At 45.1% G+C, this 15,581-nt stretch overlaps 1 pseudogene across 1 annotated transcript in view; it reads right to left on the bottom strand.

Moving 5' to 3' along the window:
* Positions 1-15,581, bottom strand: part of LOC118382043 (A disintegrin and metalloproteinase with thrombospondin motifs 3-like) — a 121,936-nt pseudogene that overhangs the window by 35,333 nt on the left and 71,022 nt on the right. Inside the window, exons 10-13 of the transcript XR_008132765.1 lie at positions 12,570-12,742; positions 9,768-9,901; positions 6,539-6,662; positions 2,642-2,720 (exon numbers count right to left, since the gene is read on the bottom strand). The product of XR_008132765.1 is annotated as an A disintegrin and metalloproteinase with thrombospondin motifs 3-like (transcript). The remainder of the gene's footprint in view (positions 1-2,641; positions 2,721-6,538; positions 6,663-9,767; positions 9,902-12,569; positions 12,743-15,581) is intronic.

The raw sequence follows: 15,581 nt of genomic DNA, 5'->3' as shown, positions 1-15,581 counted from the left end.
GTCTGAGGCTCACTGATGTTGGGTGATTAGGTCTGGGCTCACTGATGTTGGGTGATTAGGTCTGAGGCTCACTGATGTTGGGTGATTAGGTCTGGCTCACTGATGTTGGGTGATTAGGTCTGGCTCACTGATGTTGGGTGATTAGGTCTGGCTCACTGATGTTGGGTGATTAGGTCTGTGGCTCACTGATGTTGGGTGATTAGGTCTGTGGCTCACTGATGTTGGGTGATTAGGTCTGGCTCACTGATGTTGGGTGATTAGGTCTGGCTCACTGATGTTGGGTGATTAGGTCTGGCTCACTGATGTTGGGTGATTAGGTCTGGCTCACTGATGTTGGGTGATTAGGTCTGGCTCACTGATGTTGGGTGATTAGGTCTGGCTCACTGATGTTGGGTGATTAGGTCTGAGGCTCACTGATGTTGGGTGATTAGGTCTGGCTCACTGATGTTGGGTGATTAGGTCTGGCTCACTGATGTTGGGTGATTAGGTCTGGCTCACTGATGTTGGGTGATTAGGTCTGGCTCACTGATGTTGAGTGATTAGGGCTCACTGATGTTGGGTGATTAGGTCTGAGGCTCACTGATGTTGGGTGATTAGGTCTGGCTCACTGATGTTGGGTGATTAGGTCTGGCTCACTGATGTTGGGTGATTAGGTCTGTGGCTCACTGATGTTGGGTGATTAGGTCTGGCTCACTGATGTTGGGTGATTAGGTCTGTGGCTCACTGATGTTGGGTGATTAGGTCTGTGGCTCACTGATGTTGGGTGATTAGGTCTGTGGCTCACTGATGTTGGGTGATTAGGTCTGTGGCTCACTGATGTTGGGTGATTAGGTCTGTGGCTCACTGATGTTGGGTGATTAGGTCTGTGGCTCACTGATGTTGGGTGATTAGGTCTGTGGCTCACTGATGTTGGGTGATTAGGTCTGGCTCACTGATGTTGGGTGATTAGGTCTGGCTCACTGATGTTGGGTGATTAGGTCTGTGGCTCACTGATGTTGGGTGATTAGGTCTGTGGCTCACTGATGTTGGGTGATTAGGTCTGTGGCTCACTGATGTTGGGTGATTAGGTCTGGGCTCACTGATGTTGGGTGATTAGGTCTGGCTCACTGATGTTGGGTGATTAGGTCTGTGGCTCACTGATGTTGGGTGATTAGGTCTGGGCTCACTGATGTTGGGTGATTAGGTCTGGCTCACTGATGTTGGGTGATTAGGTCTGGGCTCACTGATGTTGGGTGATTAGGTCTGGCTCACTGATGTTGGGTGATTAGGTCTGTGGCTCACTGATGTTGGGTGATTAGGTCTGGCTCACTGATGTTGGGTGATTAGGTCTGTGGCTCACTGATGTTGGGTGATTAGGTCTGGCTCACTGATGTTGGGTGATTAGGTCTGGCTCACTGATGTTGGGTGATTAGGTCTGGCTCACTGATGTTGGGTGATTAGGTCTAGGCTCACTGATGTTGGGTGATTAGGTCTGTGGCTCACTGATGTTGGGTGATTAGGTCTGTGGCTCACTGATGTTGGGTGATTAGGTCTGGCTCACTGATGTTGGGTGATTAGGTCTGGCTCACTGATGTTGGGTGATTAGGTCTGGCTCACTGATGTTGGGTGATTAGGTCTGGCTCACTGATGTTGGGTGATTAGGTCTCACTGATGTTGGGTGATTAGGTCTGGGCTCACTGATGTTGGGTGATTAGGTCTGTGGCTCACTGATGTTGGGTGATTAGGTCTGTGGCTCACTGATGTTGGGTGATTAGGTCTGGCTCACTGATGTTGGGTGATTAGGTCTGGCTCACTGATGTTGGGTGATTAGGTCTGGCTCACTGATGTTGGGTGATTAGGTCTGGCTCACTGATGTTGGGTGATTAGGTCTGGCTCACTGATGTTGGGTGATTAGGTCTGGCTCACTGATGTTGGGTGATTAGGTCTGTGGCTCACTGATGTTGGGTGATTAGGTCTGTGGCTCACTGATGTTGGGTGATTAGGTCTGGGCTCACTGATGTTGGGTGATTAGGTCTGTGGCTCACTGATGTTGGGTGATTAGGTCTGGCTCACTGATGTTGGGTGATTAGGTCTGGCTCACTGATGTTGGGTGATTAGGTCTGTGGCTCACTGATGTTGGGTGATTAGGTCTGGGCTCACTGATGTTGGGTGATTAGGTCTGTGGCTCACTGATGTTGGGTGATTAGGTCTGGGCTCACTGATGTTGGGTGATTAGGTCTGTGGCTCACTGATGTTGGGTGATTAGGTCTGGCTCACTGATGTTGGGTGATTAGGTCTGGCTCACTGATGTTGGGTGATTAGGTCTGTGGCTCACTGATGTTGGGTGATTAGGTCTGTGGCTCACTGATGTTGGGTGATTAGGTCTGTGGCTCACTGATGTTGGGTGATTAGGTCTGGCTCACTGATGTTGGGTGATTAGGTCTGGGCTCACTGATGTTGGGTGATTAGGTCTGGCTCACTGATGTTGGGTGATTAGGTCTGTGGCTCACTGATGTTGGGTGATTAGGTCTGTGGCTCACTGATGTTGGGTGATTAGGTCTGTGGCTCACTGATGTTGGGTGATTAGGTCTGTGGCTCACTGATGTTGGGTGATTCCTCAATGATGTTGGGTGTTTTATCATGTCTAACGAGACACACTTACCAATTATGTGGGAGGAAGTCTCATTCTCCTCTATAACGATGTGGCAACTGATGTTGGGTATCAAACATCTTCAGCATGCCTATAGGACAACACAACAAGACAATATGAAACATCTTCAGCATGTCTATAGGACAACAATGGCAACAATGGCATATATTGGCATAATATATTATTATATATTATTATATATTACAACAAGACAATATGAAACATCTTCAGCAGGTCTATAGGACAACAAGACAATATGAAACATCTTCAGCATGTCTATAGGACAACAAGACAATATGAAACATCACCATGTCTATAGGACAACACAACAAGACAATATGAAACATCTTCAGCACTATAGGACAACAAGACAATATGAAACATCTTCAGCAGGTCTATAGGACAACAAGACAATATGAAACATCTTCAGCATGTCTATTAGGACAACACAACAAGACAATATGAAACATCTTCAGCAGTCTATGTCTAAGGACAACAAGACAATATGAAACATCTTCAGCAGGTCTATAGGACAACAAGACAATATGAAACATCTTCAGCAGGTCTATAGGACAACAAGACAATATGAAACATCTTCAGCATGTCTATAGGACAACAAGACAATATGAAACATCTTCAGCATGTCTATAGGACAACAAGACAATATGAAACATCTTCAGCATGTCTATAGGACAACACAACAAGACAATATGAAACATCTTCAGCATGTCTATAGGACAACAAGACAATATGAAACATCTTCAGCATGTCTATAGGACAACAAGACAATATGAAACATCTTCAGCATCCTATAGGACAACACAGGACAATATGAAACATCACCATGTCTATAGGACAACAAGACAATATGAAACATCTTCAGCAGGTCTATAGGACAACTGACAATATGAAACATCTTCAGATGTTGGGTGATTAGGTCTATAGGACACACACAAGACAATATGAAACATCTTCAGCATGTCTATAGGACAACACAACAAGACAATATGAAACATCTTCAGCATGTCTATAGGACAACACAACAAGACAATATGAAACATCTTCAGCATGTCTATAGGACAACAAGACAATATGAAACATCTTCAGCAGGTCTATAGGACAACAAGACAATATGAAACATCTTCAGCAGGTCTATAGGACAACAAGACAATATGAAACATCTTCAGCAGGCCTATAGGACAACACAACAAGACAATATGAAACATCTTCAGCAGGTCTATAGGACAACACAACAAGACAATATGAAACATCTTCAGCAGGTCTATAGGACAACAAGACAATATGAAACATCTTCAGCAGGTCTATAGGACAACAAGACAATATGAAACATCTTCAGCATGTCTATAGGACAACACAACAAGACAATATGAAACATCTTCAGCATGTCTATAGGACAACACAACAAGACAATATGAAACATCTTCAGCAGGTCTATAGGACAACAAGACAATATGAAACATCTTCAGCATGCCTATAGGACAACACAACAAGACAATATGAAACATCTTCAGCATGTCTATAGGACAACACAACAAGACAATATGAAACATCTTCAGCAGGTCTATAGGACAACAAGACAATATGAAACATCTTCAGCAGGTCTATAGGACAACAAGACAATATGAAACATCTTCAGCAGGCCTATAGGACAACACAACAAGACAATATGAAACATCTTCAGCATGTCTATAGGACAACAAGACAATATGAAACATCTTCAGCAGGCCTATAGGACAACAAGACAATATGAAACATCTTCAGCATGCCTATAGGACAACACAACAAGACAATATGAAACATCTTCAGCATGTCTATAGGACAACACAACAAGACAATATGAAACATCTTCAGCATGTCTATAGGACAACAAGACAATATGAAACATCTTCAGGGTCTATAGGACAACAAGACAATATGAAACATCTTCAGCATGTCTATAGGACAACACAACAAGACAATATGAAACATCTTCAGCAGGTCTATAGGACAACAAGACAATATGAAACATCTTCAGTAGGCCAATAAGACAATATGAAACATCTTCAGCATGTCTATAGGACAACACAACAAGACAATATGAAACATCTTCAGCAGGTCTATAGGACAACAAGACAATATGAAACATCTTCAGCAGGTCTATAGGACAACAAGACAATATGAAACATCTTCAGCAGGCCTATAGGACAACACAACAAGACAATATGAAACATCTTCAGCAGGTCTATAGGACAACAAGACAATATGAAACATCTTCAGCAGGTCTATAGGACAACAAGACAATATGAAACATCTTCAGCAGGTCTATAGGACAACAAGACAATATGAAACATCTTCAGCAGGTCTATAGGACAACAAGACAATATGAAACATCTTCAGCAGGTCTATAGGACAACACAACAAGACAATATGAAACATCTTCAGCAGGTCTATAGGACAACACAACAAGACAACGGGTTGGTCAGGGAGTTAATCCAATGAACCACAGAATAACAACAGACCAGGGATGATGTCTATCATAGGTTGTCAGAGTAGCAGTGCTGATCTAGGATCAGGTCCCCCCCCTGTCCATGTAACCTTATTCATTGTTATCCTACTTTGAGACCCATGATACAGACAACCCCAGGCCTACTAGTGACTCTAACAGAGGAGAAACGTGTCTAATTATACTGTTGTGTGTGAACCGGTGATAGCAGTGTTTTGTGTTTAGTCTGTGTACATGTCAAGGTCTGTAGCTGGGTGAACACAGGGTGACTAGTGTGTCGTGAATTCACCTGCCGGCGACTCTTATCAAGAGTCAAGAGTCACCAACTGGGAATTCATAACACAGTGGGACGCACATTACACTCTTAGAACCAAGGCTTCCAGAAGGGTTCTTCAGCTGTCCCCATAGGAGAAACCTTTATGGTTCCAGGTAGAACTATTTTTGGATTCCACGTAGAACCCTGTGTGGAAAGGGTTCTACATGGAACTCAAAAGGGTTCTTCAGCTGTCCCCATAGGAGAAACATTTTTGATTCCAGGTAGAACCCTTTCTGAGTTCCAGGTAGAACTATTTTTGGATTCCACGTAGAACCCTGTGTGGAAAGGGTTCTACATGGAACTCAAAAGGGTTCTTCAGCTGTCCCCATAGGAGAAACATTTTTGATTCCAGGTAGAACCCTTTCTGAGTTCCAGGTAGAACTATTTTTGGATTCCACGTAGAACCCTGTGTGGAAAGGGTTCTACATGGAACTCAAAAGGGTTCTTCAGCTGTCCCCATAGGAGAAACATTTTTGATTCCAGGTAGAACCCTTTCTGAGTTCCAGGTAGAACTATTTTGGATTCACGTAGAACCCTGTGTGGAAAGGGTTCTACATGGAACTCAAAAGGGTTCTTTAGCTGTCCCCATAGGAGAAACATTTATGGTTCCAGGTAGAACCCTTTTGAGTTCCAGGTAGAACTATTTTTGGATTCCACGTAGAACCCTGTGTGGAAAGGGTTCTACATGGAACTCAAAAGGGTTCTTCAGCTGTCCCCATAGGAGAAACATTTTTGATTCCAGGTAGAACCCTTTCTGAGTTCCAGGTAGAACTATTTTTGGATTCCACGTAGAACCCTGTGTGGAAAGGGTTCTACATGGAACTCAAAAGGGTTCTTCAGCTGTCCCCATAGGAGAAACATTTATGGTTCCAGGTAGAACCCTTTTTGAGTTCCAGGTAGAACTATTTTTGGATTCCACGTAGAACCCTGTGTGGAAAGGGTTCTACATGGAACTCAAAAGGGTTCTACCTAAGAATGTCGGAGAGGATTTTTAGGGCTTTCAAGCTGTAATATCAAGTATTGATTGATAAATGAAATAACACATAATGTTCTGAAGTGTGGTTTCACCCTGGTGACGGCCCAATCTTACCTGTTTTCTTTGGTATCTTGGTGAGGGTCAGTTTGACAGTGCGACAGTGGGAGTTGTCCCCACCACAGACTCCACACTTGTCTTCTTGTTTGTACGAGCCAACCTCTTTGTCGCAGCCCACATGCTGGGAGAGAGAAGGGCACAGTCAGTCAATCAACCAAGAGGAGGCCCCCTTTAGGCTGTCTGATTTTTACACTGACTGAGATTAGGCTGGGAGAGGCTCCTTCTAGGCTGGGGGAGGCCCCCTAGGCTGTCTGATTTTTACACTGACTGAGATTAGGCTGGGGGAGGCTCAGTCTAGGCTGGGGGAGGCTCAGTCTAGGCTGGGGGAGGCTCCTTCTAGGCTGGGGGGGGAGGCTCAGTCTAGGCTGGGGGAGGCTCCTTCTAGGCTGGGGGAGGCTCAGTCTAGGCTGGGGGAGGCTCAGTCTAGGCTGGGGGAGGCTCAGTCTAGGCTGGGGGAGGCTCAGTCTAGGCTGGGGAGGCTCAGTCTAGGCTGGGGAGGCTCAGTCTAGGCTGGGGGAGGCTCAGTCTAGGCTGGGGGAGGCTCCTTCTAGGCTGGGGGAGGCTCAGTCTAGGCTGGGGAGGCTCAGTCTAGGCTGGGGGAGGCTCCTTCTAGGCTGGGGGAGGCTCCTTCTAGGCTGGGGGAGGCTCAGTCTAGGCTGGGGGAGGCTCAGTCTAGGCTGGGGAGGCTCAGTCTAGGCTGGGGAGGCTCCTTCAGGCTGGGGGAGGCTCAGTCTAGGCTGGGGGAGGCTCCTTCTAGGCTGGGGAGGCTCAGGCTGGGGAGGCTCTCTAGGCTGGGGAGGCTGGGGGAGGCTCCTTCTAGGCTGGGGGAGGCTCAGTCTAGGCTGGGGGAGGCTCAGTCAAGGCTGGGGGAGGCTCCTTCAAGGCTGGGGGAGGCTCCTTCTAGGCTGGGGAGGCTCAGTCTAGGCTGGGGAGGCTCCTTCTAGGCTGGGGAAGGCTCCTTCTAGGCAGGGGAGGCTCCTTCTAGGCTGGGGGAGGCTCCTTCTAGGCTGGGGAGGCTCAGTCTAGGCTGGGGAGGCTCAGTCTAGGCTGGGGAGGCTCAGTCTAGGCTGTCGGAGGCTCAGTCTAGGCTGGGGGAGGCTCAGTCTAGGCTGTCGGAGGCTCAGTCTAGGCTGGGGAGAGGCTCCTTCTAGGCTGGGGAGGCTCAGTCTAGGCTGGGGGAGGCTCAGTCTAGGCTGGGGGAGGCTCCTTCTAGGCTGGGGAGGCTCAGTCTAGGCTGGGGGAGGCTCCTTCTAGGCTGGGGGAGGCTCAGTCTAGGCTGGGGGAGGCTCCTTCTAGGCTGGGGAGGCTCAGTCTAGGCTGGGGAGGCTCCTTCTAGGCTGGGGGAGGCTCAGTCTAGGCTGGGGGAGGCTCCTTCTAGGCTGGGGGAGGCTCAGTCTAGGCTGGGGGAGGCTCCTTCTAGGCCGTCTGACTTGCAGTGGAACACTATTCTCCAGACTTCTGCTATAGAAGCGATACCAATCTATCCAAGACACAGATTGGTAAAGGAGACATAACATATGTTGAATCTGGTCCCTCAATCTACAAACTTTTTGGTCTGGTCTGGAAAATGCCAACGTCTGTTATGGTATCTAACCTCCAATCAAAAAGTAGACTTCATGGAAAGACAGAGGGGGAGAGAGAGAGAAACAGAGAGAGAGAGACAGAGAGAGAAACAGATAGACAGAGAGAGAGAGACAGAGAGAGAGAGAACAGAGAGAGAGAGAGGAACAGAGAGAGAGAGAGGCACTGAAGCCCCTGTAGATATAGAGAGGTATAGATAGAGAGAGGTACAGATAGAGGTATAGATAGAGAGAGGTACAGATAGAGAGGTATAGATAGTGAGGTATAGATAGAGACGCATAGATACAAAGGTATAGATAGAGAGGTATAGATAGAGAGAGGTACAGATAGAGAGGTACAGATAGAGAGGTATAGATAGTGAGGTATAGATAGAGAGGTATAGATAGAGAGGTACAGGTAGAGAGGTATAGGTAGAGAGGTATAGAGAGAGAGGTACAGATAGAGAGAGGTACAGATAGAGAGAGGTACAGATAGAGAGGTACAGATAGAGAGAGGTACAGATAGAGAGGTACAGATAGAGAGGTATAGATAGAGAGATATAGATAGAGAGGTATAGATAGAGAGGCACAGATAGAGAGGTATAGATAGAGAGGTATAGATAGAAAGGTATAGATAGAAAGGTATAGATAGAGAGGTGTAGATAGAGAGATGTACAGATAGAGAGGTACAGATAAAGAGGTGTAGATAGAGAGAGGTACAGATAGAGAGAGGTACAGATAGAGAAGTATAGATAGAGAGGTATAGATAGTGAGGTATAGATAGAGAGAGGTACAGATAGAGAGGTATAGATAGAGAGGTATAGATAGAGAGGTATAGATAGAAAGGTATAGATAGAAAGGTATAGATAGAGAGGTGTAGATAGATAGGTATAGATAGTGAGGTATAGATAGTGAGGTATAGATAGAGAGAGGTACAGATAGAGAGGTATAGATAGAGAGGTATATATCGTGAGGTGTAGATAGAGGTACAGATAGAGAGGTGTAGATAGAGGTATAGATAGAGAGGTACAGATAGAGGTACAGATAGAGAGGTATAGATAGTGAGGTGTAGATGGAGAGGTATAGATAGAGAGGTATAGATAGAGAGAGGTACATATAGAGAGAGGTACAGATAGATAGGTACAGATAGAGAGGTATAGATAGTGAGGTATAGATAGAGAGGTATAGATAGAGAGGTACAGGTAGAGAGGTATAGATAGAGAGGTATAGATAGAGATGTATAGATAGAGAGGTATAGATAGTGAGGTGTAGATAGAGAGGTATAGATAGAGAGGTATAGCTAGAGGTATAGCTAGAGGTATAGATAGTGAGGTGTAGATAGAGAGGTATAGATAGAGAGGTATAGCTAGAGGTATAGCTAGAGGTATAGCTAGAAAGGTATAGATAGTGAGGTGTAGATAGAGAGGTATAGATAGAGAGGTATAGCTAGAGGTATAGCTAGAGGTATAGATAGAAAGGTATAGATAGAGGTATAGATAGAAAGGTACAGGTAGAGAGGTGTAGATAGAGAGGTATAGAAAGTGAGGTATAGATAGTGAGGTATGGATAGAGAGAGGTACAGATAGAGAGGTATAGATAGAGAGGTATAGATAGAGAGGAATCGATAGACAGAGGTATAGATAGAGAGATAGCTATACTGTACATACCAGACATTCCCCCCGGGTGCAGACACTGAAAGGGTCTGTGTAGCTGCACCGCGTCCCATCATGCATCACCTGGTTCATGACCACCACCTCACCGGTCTCTTTGGACTGACAGCTCAACTCACACTTGTGAGCCTCTACACGGGTGAAGATCAATCAATCAATCAAATGTATTTTATAAAGCCCTTTTTACATCAGCAGTTGTCACAAAGTGCTTTTCAGAATGTGGCTAGTAAAACTCCCTATAGGATACCCAGTCTAAGATACCAGAGAGAAAGTAATGCAGAGGCAGAAGCACTGTGGCGAGTAAAACTCCCTAGAGGATACCCAGTCTAAGATACCAGAGAGAAAGTAATGCAGAGGCAGAAGCACTGTGGCTAGTAAAACTCCCTAGAGGATACCCAGTCTAAGATACCAGAGAGAAAGTAACGCAGAGGCACTGTGGCTAGTAAAACTCCCCAGAGAAAGAAAACAAAATGAACACATACTTTAGTCCTGACTGAGGGAAGATAAACTAAATAAATGACAAGAGAAAGTTTGCATTGTATCTCTTCTGCTTTCGTTGACCTTTAGGAACACAAGGCCAGAGAGGATAGAGGTCCTATGCTCAGTTCACATGTGGGCGTCTGAAATGGTTAGACTGCTGTGTGTGATGTTGATGTTCCTGTATGTTATTCACACCACACATGTGCTATTGTTCTGTCAAGAAGTTCTATTTAATGTCCAGATACTCTTGTCGACTTCTGTCAGTGTCTCACCAGCAGTGGTCTGACTTTAGACATGAATGAGGAACACTGAGTCACACACTCTACATGACCAAAGGTATGTGGACACTTGCTCATCCAACATCTCATTCTAAAACAAAGGGCATTAATATGGAGTAGGTCCCTCCTTTGCTGCTGTAACAGCTTCCACTCTTCTGGGAAGACTTATCCACTAGATTGTTGGAACATTGCTACGGGGACTTGCTTCCATTTAGCCACAAGAGCATTAGTGAGGTTGGGCACTGATGTTGGGATCGCAGTCGGCGTTCCAATTCATCCCAAAGGTGTTCGATGTGGTTGAGGTCAGGGTTCTGCAGGCCAGTCAAGTTCTTCCACACCGATCTCGACAAACCCTTTCTGTATGGACCTCGCTTTGTGCACGGGGGCATTGTTATCATGCTGAACCAGGAAAGGGGCCTTCCTCAAACTGTTGCCACAAAGTTGGAAGCATAGAATCATCTAGAATGTCATTGTATGCTGTAGCATTAAGATTTCCCTTAACTGGACCTAAGGGGCCTAGCTCGAACCATGAAAAACAGCCCCAGACCATTATTCCTCCTCCACCAAACTTTACAGTTGGCACTATGCATTCAGGCAGGTAGCGTTCTCCTGGCATTCGCCAAACCCAGATTCTTCCGTAAGACTGCCAGATGGTAAAGCGTGATTCATCCCTCCAAAGAACACGTTTCCACTGCTCCAGAGCTTTACACCACCCCAGCTGACTCTTGGCATTGCGCATGGTGATCTTAGGCTTGTGTGCAGCTGCACGGCCATGGAAACCCATTTCACGAAGCTCCCGATGAAAATTTGTTGTGCTGACGTTGCTTCCAGAGGCAGTTTGGAACTCGGTAGTGAGTGTTACAACTGAGGACAGATGATTTTTACACGCTACGCACTTCAGCACTCGCCGGTCCCATTCTGTGAGCTTGTGTGGCCTACCACTTCGCAGCTGAGCCGTTGTTGCTCCTAGGCATTTCCACTTCACAATAACAGCACTCGCAGCTAACCGGGGCAGCTGTAGCAGGGCAGAAATTTCACAAACTGACTTGTCGGACGGTGTCACTTTGAAAGTCACTGAGCTCTTCAGTAAGGCCATTCTACTGCCAGTGTTTTTGTCTATGGAGATTGCATGGCTATGTCCTCGATTTTGTACACCAGTGTGTGGCTGAAATAGCCGAATCCACTCATTTGAAAGGGTGTCCACATACTTTTGAATATATATATATATATGAGTCTCTCCCTCCCATTCATCTTCTATGTATCTCTTTGTTACAGTCATATTGTTTGTGTTAAAGAAAAACGTATTGTAAATGTATAAAAACGTATTTGGTTGATTTATTATTGCTTATATATTATTATTATTGCTTATATAATATAATATATAATATAATATATAATTAATATAGAAATTATTATTATTGTATGGAAACTGTGCTATTATGGTTAATATGTATTATAATCCTTTTATTGCCAATAGCGACCCCTAGTGGACATTATGGATTCACCTTTTAGAACGGCAGGCTTAATCAATCAAGCCAATACTTTACAATGTGGTGATATCCAAAATGGCACCCTAATCCCTAAACAGTGCACTACTCTTGACCAGAGTCCTGGTCACAATTAGTGCACCATCTAGGGAATAGGGTTTGATTTGTGACTCAGACATTGACATTTGGAGTTTCTTTACTGTAAGTTTAACATTACTCACTACAACAACCCAGCTGCAACATTTATTTATTTTAATTTTATTATTATTTAACTAGGCAAGTAAGTTAAGAACAAATTCTTATTTTTAATGACGGCCTGGTAACAGTGGGTTAACTGCAGAACGACAGATTTGTATCTTGTCAGCTCGGGGGTTTGCAACCTACCGGTTACTAGTCCAACGCTCTAACCACAAGGCCACCCTTCCTCCCCAAACTCATCTCTGAGTTTCTTTACTGTAAAGTTTAACATTACTCACTACAACCCATTTGACCTTGGTCTAAAATAGCGCACTAAAAGGCGTAGTGCTCCATGTGGGAAGCAGGCTGTGTCCTACCATCTGGGTGTTCGTAAGGTAGCCAGGTGTGCTTGGTGTTCTTGTGATATTTGTTGCTCCTCTGGACACACTGTTGAGCGCGGAAGTCCTCGTAGGGTCCGACACACTCCTCCATGTTACACATCTGGTAATCGAAGGTGGACCCGGGGCAATCCCGACCGCCGTAAGCAGGCCTGGAGACAGGGGGCGACAACACGGAAACGATAAACAAACAACCCAGTAATCAACACCTAGTGTGTATCCCAAATAGCACCCTGTTCCCTATGGACCCAGGTCAAAAGTAGTGCAGTGAATAGGGAATAGAGTGCAATTTGGGATGCAGCCCAGGAGGGCCTGTCGTTCAGGTTCAGTGATTAGATCTATTTAACTGTAATGTGGATCAGGGTAGAACTGGGCCTGTCGTTCAGGTTCGGTGATTAGATCCTTTTAACTGTAATGTGGATCAGGGTAGAACTGGGCCTGTCGTTCAGGTTCAGTGATTAGATCTATTTAACTGTAATGTGGATCAGGGTAGAACTGGGCCTGTCGTTCAGGTTCAGTGATTAGATCTATTTAACTGTAATGTGGATCAGGGTAGAACTGGGCCTGTCGTTCAGGTTCAGTGATTAGATCTATTTAACCGTAATGTGGATCAGGGTAGAACTGGGCCTGTCGTTCAGGTTCAGTGATTAGTTTCAGATGGGCCTGTCGTCCAGATTCTGATTAGATCTAACTGTAATGTGGATCAGGGTAGAACTGGGCCTGTCGTTCAGGTTCAGTGATTAGATCCATTTAACTGTAATGTGGATCAGGGTAGAACTGGGCCTGTCGTTCAGGTTCAGTGATTAGATCTATTTAACTGTAATGTGGATCAGGGTAGAACTGGGCCTGTCGTTCAGGTTCAGTGATTAGATCCATTTAACTGTAATGTGGATCAGGGTAGAACTGGGCCTGTCGTTCAGGTTCAGTGATTAGATCTATTTAACTGTAATGTGGATCAGGGTAGAACTGGGCCTGTCGTTCAGGTTCAGTGATTAGATTATTTAACTGTAATGTGGATCAGGGTAGAACTGGGCCTGTCGTTCAGGTTCAGTGATTAGATCTATTTAACTGTAATGTGGATCAGGGTATAACTGGGCCTGTCGTTCAGGTTCAGTGATTAGATCTATTTAACTGTAATGTGGATCAGGGTAGAACTGGGCCTGTCGTTCAGGTTCAGTGATTAGATCCATTTAACTGTAATGTGGATCAGGGTAGAACTGGGCCTGTCGTTCAGGTTCAGTGATTAGATCTATTTAACTGTAATGTGGATCAGGGTAGAACTGGGCCTGTCGTTCAGGTTCAGTGATTAGATCTATTTAACTGTAATGTGGATCAGGGTAGAACTGGGCCTGTCGTTCAGGTTCAGTGATTAGATCTATTTAACTGTAATGTGGATCAGGGTAGAACTGGGCCTGTCGTTCAGGTTCAGTGATTAGATCTGTTAACTGTAATGTGGATCAGGGTAGAACTGGGCCTGTCGTTCAGGTTCAGTGATTAGATCTATTTAACTGTAATGTGGATCAGGGTAGAACTGGGCCTGTCGTTCAGGTTCAGTGATTAGATCTATTTAACTGTAATGTGGATCAGGGTAGAACTGGGCCTGTCGTTCAGGTTCAGTGATTAGATCTATTTAACTGTAATGTGGATCAGGGTAGAACTGGGCCTGTCGTTCAGGTTCAGTGATTAGATCTATTTAACTGTAATGTGGATCAGGGTAGAACTGGGCCTGTCGTCCAGGTTCAGTGATTAGATCTATTTAACTGTAATGTGGATCAGGGTAGAACTGGGCCTGTCGTTCAGGTTCAGTGATTAGATCCATTTAACTGTAATGTGGATCAGGGTAGAACTGGGCCTGTCGTTCAGGTTCAGTGATTATATCTATTTAACTGTAATGTGGATCAGGGTAGAACTGGGCCTGTCGTTCAGGTTCAGTGATTAGATCCATTTAACTGTAATGTGGATCAGGGTAGAACTGGGCCTGTCGTTCAGGTTCAGTGATTAGATCTATTTAACTGTAATGTGGATCAGGGTAGAACTGGGCCTGTCGTTCAGGTTCAGTGATTAGATCCATTTAACTGTAATGTGGATGGGTAGAACTGGGCCTGTCGTTCAGGTTCAGTGATTAGATCCATTTAACTGTAATGTGGATCAGGGTAGAACTGGGCCTGTCGTTCAGGTTCAGTGATTAGATCCATTTAACTGTAATGTGGATCAGGGTAGAACTGGGCCTGTCGTTCAGGTTCAGTGATTAGATCCATTTAACTGTAATGTGGATCAGGGTAGAACTGGGCCTGTCGTTCAGGTTCAGTGATTAGATCCATTTAATTGTAATGTGGATCAGGGTAGAACTGGGCTTGTCGTTCAGGTTCAGTGATTAGATCTATTTAACTGTAATGTGGATCAGGGTAGAACTGGGCCTGTCGTTCAGGTTCAGTGATTAGATCCATTTAACTGTAATGTGGATCAGGGTAGAACTGGGCCTGTCGTTCAGGTTCAGTGAATAGATCCATTTAACTGTAATGTGGATCAGGGTAGAACTGGGCCTGTCGTTCAGGTTCAGTGATTAGATCCATTTAACTGTGATGTGGATCAGGGTAGAACTGGGCCTGTCGTTCAGGTTCAGTGATTTCTATTTAACTGTAATGTGGATCAGGGTAGAACTGGGCCTGTCGTTCAGGTTCAGTGATTAGATCCATTTAACTGTAATGTGGATCAGGGTAGAACTGGGCCTGTCGTTCAGGTTCAGTGATTAGATCTATTTAACTGTAATGTGGATCAGGGTAGAACTGGGCCTGTCGTTCAGGTTCAGTGATTAGTTTAATTTAACTGTAATGTGGATCAGGGTAGAACTGGGCCTGTCGTTCAGGTTCAGTGATTAGATCTATTTAACTGTAATGTGGATCAGGGTAGAACTGGGCCTGTCGTTCAGGTTCAGTGATTAGATCTATTTAACTGTAATGTGGATCAGGGTAGAACTGGGCCTGTCGTTCA

Source organism: Oncorhynchus keta, unplaced genomic scaffold, assembly GCF_023373465.1.
Source record: "Oncorhynchus keta strain PuntledgeMale-10-30-2019 unplaced genomic scaffold, Oket_V2 Un_scaffold_4914_pilon_pilon, whole genome shotgun sequence".
In the NCBI taxonomy this organism is placed as follows: Eukaryota; Metazoa; Chordata; class Actinopteri; order Salmoniformes; family Salmonidae; genus Oncorhynchus; species Oncorhynchus keta.
Note: the sequence above shows the minus strand (reverse complement) of the source record. Positions and strands in the feature narration are given on the sequence as shown.